General features: G+C 47.7%; 1 protein-coding gene across 13 annotated transcripts in view; it reads right to left on the reverse strand.

Annotated features, from left to right (window-relative positions):
• Positions 1-16,443, reverse strand: part of KTN1 (kinectin 1) — a 78,907-nt gene extending 62,464 nt beyond the window's left edge. For 12 of the 13 annotated variants that reach the window (XM_074869131.1, XM_074869128.1, XM_074869127.1 and 9 more), the window contains exons 1-2: positions 16,348-16,443; positions 8,453-8,605 (exon numbers count right to left, since the gene is read on the reverse strand). The gene's annotated coding sequence lies outside the window, so the exon portion shown is untranslated. The remainder of the gene's footprint in view (positions 1-8,452; positions 8,606-16,347) is intronic. The other variant, XM_074869126.1, reaches the window with a different exon arrangement.
• Between the last annotated feature and the right edge of the window lie 1,082 nt (positions 16,444-17,525).

A 17,525-nucleotide genomic window follows, 5' to 3' on the forward strand; every position in this document is an offset into this window, starting at 1 on the left:
AAACAGCCAGAAGATCCCCCATTACATCGGTACTATCCATCTTGTGTGTTACATCAGAAGGCAGAGTTCAACAACAAAAAACACTGCACAAATAGCCATACGAATACACCAGCATGAACAACTCTGCTGATGTTAAGGCAAGGCAAGATGTCAGTACAGCCGCTCAGGGAGGCACTGCCTCTGCAAGATGGGCAGCAAAGTCTCACTTCTCCAAAGCTGCCAGATACAAGCCAAACCCAGCCAGCAAGGCAGTTGTATCTTTTAGCCATGTTCTAGAAAAGAATTAAGTTTACATTTCTAATAGTCTCAACATACCAACTCGATTAAAAACAACCTTCCCTGTTCTCACCACTGCACTGCCCAGCTGCACTGCAACGCATGGCGCTCACAGGTTTGCTCAAGGTATAACAATACTTTTCAATAAACCCAACATCGATTAACTCCTTAGTTCTGGCTTTGCAGGCAATGCTAGAATTTGGGTTTTTGCCAAGGCCATATTAATGCAGGATTACATACTAAAAATAAGAGACAAAGCTTGCAGATTAATGGCCAAAGCTGAGTTTAGATTATCAGTCTGAGCAGCAGTTCCACACGTCACATAGTTTTCAAGTATCTAAGGGGTCTCCTGCAACACAAACCCATCCAGCAGCAAGAGCCAGGTACGGATTTAAGCCAGGACTCTTGAGTCAGCCAGGCAGAAGCATTAAACACACACAACCACACCTGAAATCTGTTTGTGCCCAGCACCTGGATGGGAGAGACGAATCAAGCCATGTCTGTTTTGTTATTCCGATTAGCTGTCTGGAAAGTTAACAGAGGTTTGTACAAGCCAAGTTGATGTGACAGTCCATAGCAGCTCGGGTTTACCACACACAAAAGCCATTTACACAAGTTTAAAGCCACTATGCACCTCAACAAAGGCTTTTTGACATCTGTTGTGGTCTATTGTATAAATATATATTCACAGTATAATCTTCACCTCGGATCCATAGAAAGCCCGAGAGCACAGCTACCATCCCCTGAAGCCAGGAGCAGATATGATACTATAGCTCCGATGCTGAGCGCTGTACAGCCCGGCTGGGTTTGCTCAGGGTTTTGCCATGGCTCTTCCAGCTAGCACAGCACCCTTTCCTAGGAGACAGGGTTTTTTCATTACCAGCACAACTGTTTGCACGTCTTTTGGCTGGGGTCACAAAGCTGCCCGTCAACCATCTCATCCCCTGCTCCATCTGCTGTCATAACCGCATGCAGCGTCGTTCCCAAAGCTGGCTCTGCCAAAACAAGGCCAGGCAAAGGGACTCAGCTCTGAGGGTATCAGGCCATCTTACTCCAACACAGCTTAATCCTTTTCTGACAGAGGAATAAGTTGCACTAGCATAAGTGTATTTATTCTGAGACTTCTGCACCTACCCCTGCCATGCTCTAGTACTTTAACTCAATTAAAACAAGCTATACAGCACCCACAGCAATTACACAGTTGACTCCCCTCTGGTCACAAATGAGACAGAGCCTCAAATTCCAAATAAAAAAATCTGAAGATCATCTCTTGAGAAATTTGGGGCTGCTACAACCCTTTCACCTCTTTACATCAAATTGAGTCTCTGCAAGCACGGAAGGATAAAGGAAAGCAGGTACGAGCAGTAGCTTCTCAGGACTCAAATTCCTCTCATACTTTCACAGCAATCTGCAAAGAAAAAACAGCTGGAATGAAACCTTTTCCCTTTCCCAGTGTATAGGGTAAATATAACTATCTAAATATACACTCCTGTATTATGTATTCTTGTTTATATTTTAAAAAATAGATGTAAAATAAGGAGACAAACAAAAGAAAAGGTCTTCAGTCCAGCAGGTTTTTTTTTTTGCCTTGGCAGATTGCTGTGAAAGTATGAATGGCATTTGAGTACTGGGAGGCTAATGCTCATTAAAAAAAAAAAAAAAAAAACAGGTTTTTATATACAAGAGCTGCAAATAGTTAGGGAAAAAACTCAAGTGTATTATCTGCCTATGCATCCCAGAAGAGGTAATTACCTCCCTTGCGAGCCTCGCAGAGCCCCACCACCGCCGGTTTTTCTCAGGCTGCCTGGCAGGAGCAGCACCGCTACCCATGCCTCACCTCCCAGGGCAGGCACAAGCTGTCCTCTGCTTCAAATTCAGGGCAAAGCAGATGTCCTTAGAGCCAGAACGACAGGAAAACCATGACAGATTGCTAACGAGGGCGGCATTTTGTTTAGGGGACGTATTTCTGAAGTTTGCACATACCTACGAAGAGGTTTGTCTTAATTTATCGTTTGATTCTCCGAATTTCTACTCAACTTTGCCCTTAACCATATTGGTCAGACAACATTTTAGCCTACTTACTTGAATTTCTCCAGACACACATGAAAGTTTTAAACCTACTGCTTGTTCTGTGGGTCTCCAGATCACCCAGTGCTAAAAGCTTTTCTCCAAATTTCTCACCAAAGCAGCAGCAGCAATGGAGAAACAAAAAATACCCAGCCTTGAAAGGTTAGCAAGTCACTCAGTGCAGTGTTTAAGCAGATCTGTATTACTGAATTTATTAACCTTTGTACCTCCGCACCCCAATGGTGCGTAGACTGCCAAAACCATCTTACAGCTGAGCCATGTACAGCCTAACAGGGTCACACTGGTGTTTTCACCAAGTTTCCCCTACACTGGTCTCACAGGATCTCAAAGAAGGGGGAGCATGTGTGCACAGAGGTGATGGCACAGGAAGAAACGAAACCTCAAAATAAATGAGAGGCTTTTGAAATTTTCCTATAGCAATGTATGACCGAAGTTTCCTGCAAGATCATATTAAAATTCATGGTAGGAGTATTAACCTTGTTCATATTAGAATTTCTTTCCCCTACAAAAATAAATCAGGCAGCAAAGATACTCTTAGTATGAACACCATAAAAGTGACTTTATCCAGACTTATTTTTAAATGTGTATTTAACAGATGAGAACAGAAGTCTGCCAACAAAGACAGGTATTAACCCAGGAGAATCTATTTAGCTTCAGACTTCTTAACCATACAAGACTTTACTGAAGTATTCGCCCGCAGTCCTTTACCCTGTTTCGAAAGGAACAAAGGAAGAGGAAATGACTAATCAAAGCAGCAGCACATTAATATATTTCGGTATGTGGAAAGGGAAAATCGTAGCGGGTATTTTTAACATTCCCAACAGGAGAAGGCACTGCCATACGTATGCCAGCAGCCATGGAGGCTCCTGGGAGGGGGAGAGAAAAAAAAAAAAAAAAGTGAAGTTGTGTCCTGAAGAGGAGTTCTGTATTTTCCATTTCCCAGCATGAGCTCTGCTGGAAGCACAGCGCACCACGGTGCAAGTGTGGTTTGTGAGCCGGCTGACAATGTCTTCGCCTAACAACATGCCTGGAAAGGAGGCACAGCTGGGGCAAACAGCAATGCCTCACTGATAACGGGTGCACTTTGCCTTGAACTGCAGGAGAAACCCAGCCTGGAGAGGTTCTCCAGAGGGAAAAGGCGAGAGTTTCTTGGAGCACTGCCACCAGCAGGCACTCTGGCAAGTCCTATAGCCACCCACCTCTGCTGAGCAAGGGATGCCCTCACCCACGGGCTAAGAGAGAGGGGAAGTTTCTCCCTGCCCCAGGTGGCATCCGGCAAGTCACAGCTCACCCACATGCCACAGAGCACAGCCCCATCCCGCACCTTTAGGAGCTTAATTCCCCCAAACTCCTCAAAGCCTGCACATGCAAAGGGGCCAGGCTGCCAGCAAAACACTGCACCTTCAAGTCTTTCCTCACAACTACTTTGCCACTGCACCTACACAAGCCAAGCCACCGGCATCCCAATATAACTGGATTTAATAGCTGGTTTTTAATCCCACTCTCCCCCCACCAGCTGCCTCCATGGGAAGCTCTTTGGGGCAGCCACGGTAACAGATTTGCTCAAAGAAACAGGGCAGAAGCCTGAAGGACTACTGTGATAAAGCCAAAATTAGAGCTTTCAAACCCCTTCCTAAAAGAGATCAAAACCAATCAATCTAGCAACAGCTATGGTCATTTGTGCAGTGGGATGGCACAGCACAAAAGCACTGCTCGCTCGGTAAGAGAGGAGCTGGACCGCTGCCTGTCTGTCCGGCTGCAATTGTTCCCGCACTTCGTAATTAAGGGCTACAATTCACCCTTTTTCTAATGCCAAACCCCAAAAGACTCGTTGTAACAAAACCATTTTAAATACTAAACGGGAAGCTAGCGCTGGACCAACCATAGTCATTCAGATCCCTCTAGCTCCAACACTGTTGAATGCAAAAGATACAGAGAAACTACTATTTAATGTTCTTGCAGAGGGATTTGTAATCAGCCACCCTGTACACAGCTCGAAGCCTGAAGCTTAAGCAGGTCTTTACCCTGGTATTGCAAAATGACAAACCCGTTCATTCCACCAACAAGATTTTCCCATTATTTCTGTTCAGTGTGCTGTTTGACAGAACTATACAAAGAGATTGGACCACTGACAAAAAAAAAAAAGCTTCGTTAACCTCTCAGTGACTCAACGATCCTATTGTTCAACAGCAATGGACAAAAGGAGAAGCCACAGCAGATGGATGCTCTGTTTGAATTCCTAGAGGAAAATGAGATTGACCTGAGTTTGAAACAGGCTGCAAGTTAAAGGAGAGTTTTTAATTCATAGAGGGAAATCAAAACTCTTAAGTGATTGTGAATCATATCAGATCTAGATGCTTTCATGTCATTTCTTGTAACTACCTGAAGATACTATATACTGCACACATTATGTCTAAGGAGTTGAGTGATTTCAGTTTTCTCTAAAGGGAAAGAAAGTGTGATTGCTGCATCAAAATTACTGTAAATGTGGCACAGACCTAGCTAAATGAGGGCATCAAAAAGCAGCATTTGAAAGAAGATCACCCTACCCCATTACCAGGCTAAATTTTGATAATTCTTCAGCTGGAAAGGGAGATGAAATCAACAGGGAAGATTTTTCTTCCTGTCCACCGCATACAGAATAGTGAAAAAAAAAAAAGGTGGAAAAAAGTATCCATCAGTTAAACAACCAAAGCTCAGAGTGGTAATAAACTTTCAAAGATGCCAGGAGTTTAAAACTCAGGGGTATGCCATTAGTTCTCAACCCCGAGATTTTAAAAGGGCAACTTCAGTTTAGGCTAGACAATAGGAGGAATGCAGATGCAACATATAGAAGGCAAAGTTCCTGTAAGTTGACAGAGGCATCATAAATAGAGTCATCATCATGCACAGCACAACTACCAAACTAGGACTTCGGATATGTGAGTACTATGAGCCTCTCCAGGCTGGAATTGCCTCCTCTTCAGCCTACACAGCTGGGTAAGCACTGCATCACCATGCCTATTTTTGTTTTTAATACTGTATACCACAGTCGTGGTTCAGAAAGACACAAAAACATCAGAAAATCCAAACAGCCAGGCTTGAGCAGGCATTACTTGCTTCCCTCGCTTCCCCAGTACAGGTAAAGCTCCACTGCTCCGAACTACACCCAAGCAAACCCAACAGATCAGCTTCCTCCAGCTCATACCTTGCAGGGTGGGGTTCAAGCCAGAGGACAATGCTGGCATAGGAACAAATGGGTACTAACAGGCCATGAACGCTTTTTGACTTCAAGTTGGAAAAATGGCTCTCAGTCATCAATCCAAGGAGGTGCTCAGTGCTGTAATGGTGACTCTGCAGCCTCCGTATAGAGCACGGCTGCCATTATTTTATTTCGCCTGGCCATACAGCAGCAGCCACCTCCTCCTCACCACTCCTGCCACTTAGCTACAGAGCTGAACCAGAGCCCTAGGGCTGCAGGGAACACGTTTTAACTGATGCTAGAGGCATCTATCACTCTTTTGCTAGTAGCAATCAATGAGTTTTAATCCATAGTCCCATTAGGAATGACACCTGCAAAAGAAGGTTGGATTTTATTACAACTAGGCATTAAATTTCAAGTCATTTGCCAGATTAAAATGATGTTCATGCTGTATTTATAAAACCCTTGAACACAGGGAATGTGCAGAGGTACATTCAGGACTAAATTCAGACCACAGAAGCTTACGATGATGATGAGCTTCCTACAACACCGGTATTTTGACTTTCAGCTCCAGCACAAATTAGCACCAGCTGAAGGCTGAACAGACTCCCATCACCAAGCCTTCCACAGCAGATATGAGTTACTTTGACTGCTCTATAACAAAGCTGTCCATCAACATTTATCTTAAAGTATATTGTCACACAGGCATAAAGATAACGCTTCTGTATCCAAGCCGTATATCTTAGGCTGTAGAACATGGTGCTGTTGATAGTCTTAGAAATAAAGTTTCAGAACAGTTAAGGAACAAAGAAGCTTTAGAAGCAATCCCTACAGCACTGGCACCGTACAAGTCACCCCAGTGTATTTTGAAGTATAAATTGCATAATGAGCTGGAACCTTTAACTCAATTTAAAAGCACAAGATGAAGTTTAAGAAGTTACTGCCAAACTGTGGTTGTTTCTGTACTGAGAAGGTGAAGTGTTAAGGTTCCCCCTCCACTCTCCTTCGAGACACTGCACATAGCCCATTTAGAGGGCAGCACTAAGAGCTCACCTCATCATCCATCCAAAACACCTCCTGCACTACGACAGGGACCTCACTAGCTATAGCTCCACCAAGATACCATCCTTTCAACGTCTACATTGAGCATATGTGCTCCTAAACAGTAGCACCACACATTCCTCTCCATAAGGTTTCTTTTCACCTTGTTAACCTCTCTGCGCTTCATTTAGCAGTCTGCTGAAGGTACTCACACATAAACGATACACAGCTAGTGTCATCTCAGCACATGGACCCTTTAGGATCCAGGCAAGCAGCTTAAGAAAGTCACATGCACTCAGGAACCAGCACAGTATTTTGTCAGACTCCAAGGCAATATTCACATCTTCTCTTAAACACCCACAGCAGGACACTAAGCTCAGTATCAGGGAGAAGGCTCCAAATCCCCCACAGACTTAACACACTTGATTTACACCTGGGCCATGCAGTGAAGGAGCTTTCTTTTACCACCTTCCTCACGTAGCTGTTGATGCCCCAGATGAGTGATGCTGAGGCTTGCTGATGTTTCTCTGAGCAGCAGCAGCCCAGCAGACCCCTCAACGCTCCTTAGCCATACTGGTCCCAGTTCCACAATCCAGCCCACCGTGTAACCCCAGATACAGCATAATGGCGGGAGTTGGACACCACCACACAAGAACCATCCGAAAGATGTGTTCAAAGTGCATCTCTGCGGGTTTCCTGGTTTTCTCCACTTGCATCCATAAGGAATAAAGCTTGTAAGAGTTTCCTAAAGGGACTTCAAATATGCATTTCACTGTTTTCAGAATTTTGAGTTCAAGTCAATAACCCAACAACCCAGAGCTCTCCCCCAAAAACGGCCTCATCACACATGCACGCACACCCACCCCAACGCACTCAGCTTTACTGATCAGCACAGTACTGATTTGAACTCGAGGAACATGCCAGGTTGTTAAAAAGGCCTAAAAATGCTCAGCAACAGAAATGCAGAGTAATTGAGGTCACTTCTCTCATGCTTCTCTGGGTTTTCACTCCCCTTGCTTTGCTGTCCCACAATCTGCTTCTCCTTTGGCATGTGAGGATTAAACACAAACACTTCACTGCAACCACACAGATCTAAACTTACTTACCTCCAACTTTGGTTACACCTCAAGCTATTACTCCAGTAGCCTGTAATGGGGAGCAGGGATTAAGAAATCTACTTAGAAACAGGTACACCAGACCTGAAGCCAAGAAATTCTTCTTTTGACACACAAACAGCATGGAAAAAAGGTAGAAACTGGGAGATCGAGGGCGGGGGGCTGAAAAGGCAGGCTCGGAATGGAAACATCTGACCAAGAATTTTCACAAGCCTTTAAAACTTCTGAAACCTAACCCCTTCACTAGCACTTTTCACATGCCTCAGACTGCAGAGCATGTTACGCAAGTCGTTAATTGTGCCTCTGCAACCCTCCCTCCCACCCACGGCGCTCTGCACCTCGCCGAATCCATGTGTTGAAGTACACCAAGGCAGAGAAGTGTACCTGTTCCTCCCACAACTAGCTTGGTGCACTGCCACCTGTGCAGAGAAAGTCTAGCTTTGTTGTGCATCTTGAACTAGGCTGTAACCCATTAAAAGCCACTTGAAAAAAAAAAAAATCTGTTTTTACATACACACACACACATTAAGCTGTAAAGAGGTTTACTAAATTTAGCACGCAACCCAATCCTAGCAGTAGTGTAGCACAGGCTGTAGATATGGAAGTGACCTTAGGTGAAGGTAGGAAGGGAGAACTATCGGTACCCCTGCTGAACTGCCGTGGGAAAGCTCTGGGAACCCAATAAAATCCTAACCCAACCTCCATAAATCCTCCCTGCAGCTTGGTGGCTTCCAAGGTTTTGAGATGCTACCTCTGCCTCTCTTCTGGACAATGCTTCTCACTGTCCACGCTGGGACGGGTTTGGTGAGGACATCTTCTCAGCAAACATTAGCACAAACAACTCCTCCTTGGTCAGAGTTTGAACGTGGAGAAGTGAAGCTTTGATGGACCTCCACCACCGCTGCTGTAAATACAAAACAAGGCAGCGTAATGAGAAAAAGCAGCACAGTCCTTTATCAATCCATCAGAGCTGAAGCTACACATGCTGCCAACAGGTATTTACACAAGCAAAGGTCAGTAGGTGTGACACGGGATACAGCATTCACCCGTAAACTCCATTTTCTGCCAGCTTCCCAGCACCACACCCCACTGCAGACGCTGCCTGGTCCAAGAGGACAGGCTGAGTCTCTCCAGAGAACAGCAAGTTAAAGGAGGCAGAAAAGTTCCCACCTAGCCCCAGGGGAAAGGGCCCTTCCCAGCTCAGCACCGCTAAACTCGGATCACTTCCCAGATTTGAAAATGCCCTGTGAAAGATCCATTGGGTATGATCTGCTGTAGCCATGGTGCTGCTCTCGGGAATACCTGGAGCTGAAATGGAGAAGGGCAGAAGAGATGCTGCAACTGGTTTCACATACTTGTCTTTAGGTCCATGAACAGCACAGCATTAAGAAAAAGGTAATGCTTACATGAAAGTCAAGCTGGGATGCCCCACTCAACATAAGCAATGACTTTGTGGAGAAAGGAGCACTAATCATCACGGCAGCCTTTCACAGAATCATCTCGGTTGGAAAAGACCTTGAAGATCCTCCAGTCCAACCATGAACCTCACACTGACCGTTCCCAACTCCACCAGATCCCTCAGCGCTGGGTCAACCCGACTCTTCAACCCCTCCAGGGATGGGGACTCCCCCCCTGCCCTGGGCAGCCCATTCCAACGCCCAACAACCCCTTCTGCAAAGAAATCCTTCCTAAGAGCCAGTCTGACCCTGCCCTGGCGCAGCTTGAGGCCATTCCCTCTTGTCCTGGCACTTGTTCCTTGGTTAAAGAGACTCATCCCCCCTCTCTGCACCCTCTTTCAGGTAGTTGTAGAGGGCGATGAGGTCTCCCCTCAGCCTCCTCTTCTCCAGACTAAACGCCCCCACTTCCCTCAGCCGCTCCCCATCAGACCTGTGCTCCAGACCCTGCACCAGCTCCGCTGCCCTTCTCTGGACACGCTCGAGTCATTCAATGGCCTTTTTGGAGTGAGGGGCCCAAAACTGAACCCAGGAATCGAGGTGCGGCCTCACCAGTGCCGAGTACAGAGGTAGGATCCCTTCCCTGTCCCTGCTGGCCACGCTATTTCTGATTCAAACCAGTTTGGGAGGCAGGAAGAAACATCGCTTTCTGGGACCAGACCTGGCCTCCCACCCACACCACAGCAGAGACTCTGAAAGGAAGACGCGTGCGGGAACAGCCTCAGTCCCCAGAGAAGAGCGATTTCCCCATTACCTGCCAGCACAGCAAAGCCGGGGCAGCATGCCCTGGGGGCCAGGTCACAAATGGGACCATCAGCAGCTGGTCTGATGGTGACACCTTGGCATTTTCAGTCACAGGTGCTTGGCCTCAGCTTTCCCTCCTGTTAAATGGGAGGATAAGTGCCCTTCATCCTACCAGGCAGGTGGACAATACCTGTGTGAGAACCTGGCTGCAGGGCAGAGTGCAGGCGCTCAGCAGAGAGACATTCATGTGAGCCGAATGCAAGACATCAGCTTTAAATACTCCTGCCACCCCGCAGTCCCCACCAGAGGCTCAGGAACCATTCACTTCCTCCAATAAATTGGACTTTTTTCTTTGTACTCACCAAGTACGGACCTTTCAACTTAAAACCCCACAGCAAATAGGCTGAGAAAAAAAAAAAGTAGTCATAGCCAGTGGTCAGATTAAACCAGTAACAAAGTTATCAGCTGACTGATATTATAGGCTCTCTTATTAGTCAGTCACAATCCGGTCCAATCCTGGCATGCTCCCCAAAAAGCTGCACCTTGTGCAATAGCTTAGTCATCATCTTCCTTGACAGCTACGCACTTGCAAATAGATTACGAGTCCACTCACATTTTCCCATGAAAATTTTCCCCTCCGTCCTACTACAAGCAGGACGGGAGCAGAGTGCTGCTGAGCTGAGGAGCAGGCAGCTTGCCCCCTCACAGGAAAGGAGACAGTGCTTTTATCTCCTGGACTCAACAACTTCCTTCCTGTGAGGTTGCAGGCAGACAAAAGACACCTTTTCACATCACAAACAGGAATGAGATGTACTAAAGTTTGTCACATCCCTGAAATAAAATACCCTCTTCGGTCCGTACAGAAGAGCATAAAGCAGAATTAAACCAGCATTTCCACAACAAGAAACCCTTGCAGGGTGGGATTTGGAAGTAAAGGAATAAGGGGCCCAAAAAAAATTCAGGTGCAATTTATATTGCTCTGGCCAGTGACACAGCAAAACCGAAGATAACAACACTGGACAACGCTGGACCAAGGTACTTCACCTCCACAGGATGAGAGCTGGATTGTTTTTAGAAGTGCCATGAATCACGGGCATAAATATACCAAGCTTTAAAAGCCTTCGACACCCACGTAATTCTGAACTCAAGCTTCATTTTCCCTGGGTCATTCAACACATGCTCAACGAGCTGGACACGAGACAGGCAGGCTGAGAAGGTTTGCTATTCAATAATATGTGCAATCCAAAAATGAGAACTTGTGTTTTGCTGGACATCAACACAACTCTTCTGAGACGGAAAAAGCCCTCCCCGATGTTTAATCAGTCATTCAACTACAAGTTGAAGGAAACCAGGAGTTTTGCTCTATTTCCTCAACTTTACAGCATAAAAGAGCTTAAAGACGTTTCCTGCAGCAGGGGAGTGGTTAGCGATGTACCGGCTGCTCTCGAGCAGAACAGTGATTTGCAGGATTGCCTGGCTGTGAGCAGATCCAGACAGGGCAGCACAGGCAGCAGGATCAGTCGGGAGGGAGGGTGCTCAATGTGAAAGAGCAAAGGAGTGCTGCTTTCCATACTTTACTACCACTGAAAACCCTGCACACCTGACAGTGACAGCAGCAGGAGGGAGCTGTTAATGCTAGCGGAGGACAAGGCTATTTATAATAAGGCTTATTAGTACAAGAAAATTAGTAGCTTGCCCACATTACTAATTTACAGACACTTTCTCCGAGTTATAATGCAGCCTCAGTGATCTACAAGCAAAGATGAGGTTTCATTTGAGAAAGAAAAAATGCTATTCTTCTAAATAAGTCTTCTTGAGAAGAAAAGGGGAAGGAACATCATCTACTTCTCTTCAGTAACAGGAATTTAGAGCTGTGAATTTTGATAAGCAGGGCAGCCACAAAGCACTAACAAAAAACAAAGAACACTGCAGAAAACAAGGAGGAGAGCTACATAAAAGTCATTATTTTACTTCTGATTAACCCACAAACATTACAGTTGCTATCCCTCTCCCCTCCCTCCCATCCCCCACACATTGCACAGCAAAATTCAAGGCTTGAAGCTCCCAGGCTACTTCTTTGCATCATATAGTTGCAAGAAGACATAATATTCTTTATTTGTGAGAGTCAGAGCAGCTTTCCACAGTTTTCACATGCGTACATGCAACAGAAACCATTTTTTTTCCCCTTTTTCAACAGTATCTTAAGAGAATTACTTAAAAAAAAAGTATCACCTTTAGTTAAATGGGAAGCATTAAAAAGGATCATGAGATTTGCATTCTTTAGCACCTCAGATTATTACAGTTTCCAAAACCATGACTTCCCCTTCCAACTCCCCACCAAGCTCCAATTACAGAATGCTCATATTTGAGTGGATTTTGGCATTTCTCATACCAAGACACTGGAGCATCCAGGCCGACAAGATGGCAAGGCAGCAGAATTTATGCATTCCCAGCAGATCTCCATTTAATTTCACTGTATGGATAGATACTGCACCGAGCCTGCACTCTGCCCAGTACCTATATTTAGGGACTGAGCTGACCTGACAGTGCCCCCATAAGCTCATTTGTTAAGATTCACTTATTCATTCCAGTATAATCTAATTAGACTGCAGCACTCCTGCACACAGTCATGGCAGTGACCAAGAGAGGACAAGTTCAAACACAGGAAACCTGGCCCAGATGCTACTTCAGTTCTCACGTGGCGGGGGGAAAGCAAACCCTGGCAGAGGAATGGCAGGAATTGCGGATGCCTGCGTACTGTCTCCCTGCTCGGAGCAGCAGCTGGATCCACTCTGCTTCTTCAACCCCCGCCCCCAGCAGCTAAAGGCCAATTCTTCAATTGGAAGAAGCAGCAGAGTCCAGATCAACGTACGGTGCTTATCAATGCGAGGGCTGCTGCTCCTGCTCGGAACTCACTGGAAATAACAGCCACCACTAAAAGCCATGGGGGCCAAAAAAAGCAGGAATCCGAGTCTTTTGGGCAGTGCCCAGACCAGCAGGCACAGATGTGTTCCCAAACTAGAGACCACAAGCATCAGCCTGGAAAAAGTGCCAACAAGCCCACACTGTAAGAAATTACTTTAAAGGCTCCATTCTGGCAAGAAATAGGAAGTTTTCAGAGCTCAGAAGTACCCCCTCTCCTGCAACCAGCTGTAGTTCAGGCATGCGAACAGGAAGAAGCTATTACATTTCTAAAAACATAAATAAATACTTTTTTTTTTTAAAAGGGCATCATATGTTTTATTTGCTTGGACATCTTGTATAACAGTGAGAGGAGAAACAGATTCCTGAGAGTCATGAGCTGGTAATTCTCCAATCTATCATCTCCATAGTTTATGCACAGTCATTAACAAGAAGTGATTTGTCTGGGACAGATTTAGCCCAGCAACTCCCTGTCTCGTTAGCCTAAAACAATCGCCCGAGGAATGTCAAAAAGTTTGAGAGCTTAGTGCAGCAAGTAGGCCCCCCAAAAATATTCATTTTTTTAAAAATAGTCCAATCCTGCTGCTTTACCAGCACAGAACAGGAAGCTTAAGAGCTAAACACAGATGCATAAAATTCCCTTTATATTAAAAAGGTTTTGATGGGTAAAAGGCAAGAGGTTTTCAGTGACAAGGAAATCATGCGAATATTGATAAGAGAACAACAGGAGAAGACCTAAAGACTTTGACTTGTTTAACCTATCAAAACAAGTGGTCAAGAGGGGATTGGACTGCTCCCTCTAATTACATCAGGGAGGGAAAACAACCGCTTAAACCAAATGGCAACGCTGGAACAAAAACAAATTATACGAACAGGCCATAAACACTGTCAGGATGGAAATTCAGCAATTGCTCTAAGACTCAGAGGAGGCTCTCCAACAGCTCTTCCGCGGAGATAGGGGCAAAGACTAAACCGATCAAGTTTCACACTAAAAGCAGTTACGTTACGAAAGGCATCCGCAGCACGGATGGGTGCTATAAACGGGGAAACTAAACTTGATCAGGGGCTCTCTTCCGCTCTCGGTTTCTTACCAGCCCGCTTCTGCCACGGCTTTTGGAGCAGATAGTGGGAATGAAGAATTACCCTCCTGTCTTCTGCTTCTTCCCCACCCCTCCAGGACAGCACAGGGGGCATTCATGCTATTTACTCAGGCACGTAACTGGGGTATGATCAGGGAACTAAACTTGGGAGCTGAAGCTCTCGCAAAGTCAATGGCGAGAGGTGGGTGTCTTGGCAGCAGCGGGGGAAGGGATTAGGAGCAACCAAGTTTGAAGCTTAAAATAAAACACATGTCCTCTCCCCCCATGTCCTTATGCTTAAGGGTCTCGGCCAAAAACTTATTTAATCTATACCCATCACCTCTGAAATTCACAGAGAATTTCCGTTTCTGAGGGATTTTGTTAACCCTGGGTTTACAGTACCGACAGTCAAGCAATGATTAGACATTTTTGAGCCATAACCATCTAATCTCCAAAAGTAAGCACGGGTGATGCAAAAAGAGCTGTTACCGAGTGACACTACAGTTTTCTACAGGCTTGAGCAAGTCTTTCCCCTTCCTTTAAGGGGTTTCAAAAACAAAGTAGCTAGCACGCTAAGTTATCCCTAATAAGGGTTTTATGACCGTGAGGGATAAAGGATCAAATTAAAAACTAATTGTGTTCTTCATATCCTACTGCTGCTACTTCTGAGAGCAGAAAGCATCTTCCTGAGACTGGCTAGATAAGGGAGAGTAGAAAAAAAATCTGACAAAAACGGTATTTGGTAATAACACTAACAGAGAATTAGTGTTTCCATCCAAACCCCAACCTTTCCCTGCTGCAGTTACACACAAAAGTTATTTTAATCACAGTATGCAGAAAGCAGCATCAGCATATGAGGCAAGAGAAAAAATATGTGGTAAAGCAAGTTGCATAGCCTGTTCGCAGACAGAAATTACAGTGCAGTTATAGGCAAGAGGTCCACAAGGCAGAGAAACGCTTCCAGCCCAAACCAAACAGAAGGACATTAGCAATCCACCAAGAGAACAGGGAAGAAAAATATTTGAAAGAAGGTGGAACATGGGAACTGAATCCCCTTTTAACTTTTGCAGCAATCAACTCAGACTCTCCAGCTAGGGATTTTTGCCTTGTCATATGTAAAGAGATGTTAAATAGAACTTGTCAGTTACGTCTGCTAAATACCATGTGTGCTGTTGGACAGAGGCAGCAGTGGAAACACCAAAGAAGAAAAAAAAAAAAAAAGAGAATTTTAAACAGAAAATAACTACAGCAGAGTATCAGCTGAGCTCCTCTTCCACAAAGCAAAAAATTATCTTCTTTTGAGTTTTTCTAACAGTGATCTCAAAATACACAGCAGAGCCTTTGAGAAAAAAAAAGATTATAAATTGACAAACCTAAAGCACACAGGTGTAGGCACATCACTAGAAAGTAGCATTTGGCATTCCCTAATGCAGAAAAGATGCGACACAACGTTATTCTCAATAACCCCCTACTTCATAAAAATACTTCATCAACTGAAATTAGTTGGGTACAAAACACGTAGCTTTGACACCTTAACTTTTCTCCCCACCCCCAGTACACCGGCGGAAGGCTTCCAGCAAAGGAGTAAGCTGTGAGTAGAGGAGGAGAGGCAGGGGTGAGTATTAACTCCTCCAGGGTTAACACAGCTGCATGCAATCCACACCCCTGCTGTACTAAAGGGCACAGGCAATTTTAAGAAATAAAATAGCCCTGACAAACCTCTGAACGAGGGAGAAAGTGTATTTTACGGTGCGTGGTTAACACCGCTACAGGAATACAAAATGGGCCAGTCTGTTTTAAGCAGCGAAGCGCAATGCTTCGTGAAAGTTTGCGAGGCCACCCGGGCGCCGCAGCATTGGGTTCATTCAACCTTATCCAGGGGTCGGAAAGCCACGGGAAATTCGTATAAATCATATTTGGGGGGGGTATATTTTTGCTCAGCCGCCCTTCACAGGTTCGTGCCTCTGGCAGCGGGGCAGGTAACGACGCAGACCTACGGGAGACGACCGATACATCATTTTTTTCCCTCCCCCCCCACCCGTTTTTCTCTGTTAACTTGAGGAAGGTGACTGGGGGATGCGCTCGGGAGGCGCCGATCCCCCCGCACACCCCTCCCCGCGCCTCCCCGCGGCTGCAGCCACCCCACCGCCCCACGGCCGCGGGTGGGAGCGGCTTTTCCCCCGCACCCCCGCGGCGCAGCCCCCTCACCCTCAGCCCCCCCCCTACCCCAGGCCGGCGCCGGGAGGGCAGCGGGGGCCGCGCTGCCAGGACCGGGCCGGGTTCCGCCCCGCCGCCCACCTGCCGGTGCCGCCCGCCCGCCCGCGGCCCGGCCACGCCGAGGCCTAGGCCCGCCGCCCCTCGCCGGGCAGGCCGCGGGCAGGCCCCGGCCCAGCCCCGGGGTGAGGGGAGGGGGGGGTGGGCCGGGCGCTCCCCGGGCCGGGACTCACCGTGAGGTTTGCCGGGCCGGGCCGGGCCGTGCGGAGCGGCGGGGACGGAGCGGCGGCAGAGCCGGTGCCTGCGCGGCGCTGGCGGGCAGGAAGGGAAGGAGGGAGGGAGGCAGGGCGGGAGGAGGCGGCTCCGCACGTCCGCCGCGTCTGCCGGCCCCCCCCGCCCCCCCCCCCCCCGTTAAAGGCGCGCCGCCGCCTCATCCCCCCCCTCCCCACCCCGCCCGCCTCCCCCCGTGGGGATCCCCCCCTCCCAGCCTGTCCCACGGACGGGGTCACCCCTGCCAGAGCCCACCCAAGGGTGGGGAGCCCCCCCCGGATACCCCTAGAAGTGGGGTTCCCCCCCCGCCCTGGGCCGCCTCCACGCAGGGAATCCCTCATCACCCACCCAGACCACGCGGGGCTCCCCAGGGATCTCCCCACCCAGACCCCACCCATGGACAGGGATCCTCCCACCCAGGTTTCCCACGCGGGCGAGGGCATCCACCCAGACCCCACCCAACCAAGCGTGGGAATCACCCCCCCCCCCCCCCCCAAAGACCTCCCCCCCCCCCCCGGCATCTCCCCACCCATGCGTGGGGACCACCCCACCCCACCAGACCTACTCCACACAGGGATCCCACTGCCCAGACCCTCCATGAACAGGAGTGTGTGTGTCCCCCACGAGGATCACCCCCCCAAACCCCCCACTCTCCCTAACTAACCCCCCCCCAGGGCCAGCCGGCTCCCACCGCACCCCCCTCCACCTCCTTTGTGGGTGCTGACAGGGTGGGCAGTCGTGGGGACCCCACGGGCCCGGGGCAAGTAGGCCCAGCGCACCCCAAGGCCTCCCCGGGGACACAAAGGACACCAGGACAGCTCCCCTATGACAAGAAACATGGGTTGCCCCTAAATTTCCCTTAATTGCCTTAAAACTGCCTGGATCTGGAGCAGCCCTGCTCGCAGCACGCGACGTCCCAGGGCTCGTTCAATCTGCAATCAGGGGGAGCTTAACTGGATTTTTTCAGCTCTGACTTCTTAAAGCCCTGACTTTTTCTTCCCTCTGACATAGATCCTTCCCGAAGCGCTTGCAGGGCAGATTTCTTTCACCTTAAACATCTCAACCGCTCGCGCATGAGATCAGCGGCTGACCACGGATCCGTGGGTACCCACGGGGATGAAAATCAACGCTCTGCCATGTA

This window comes from Strix uralensis, chromosome 4, assembly GCF_047716275.1.
Source record: "Strix uralensis isolate ZFMK-TIS-50842 chromosome 4, bStrUra1, whole genome shotgun sequence".
In the NCBI taxonomy this organism is placed as follows: domain Eukaryota; kingdom Metazoa; phylum Chordata; class Aves; order Strigiformes; family Strigidae; genus Strix; species Strix uralensis.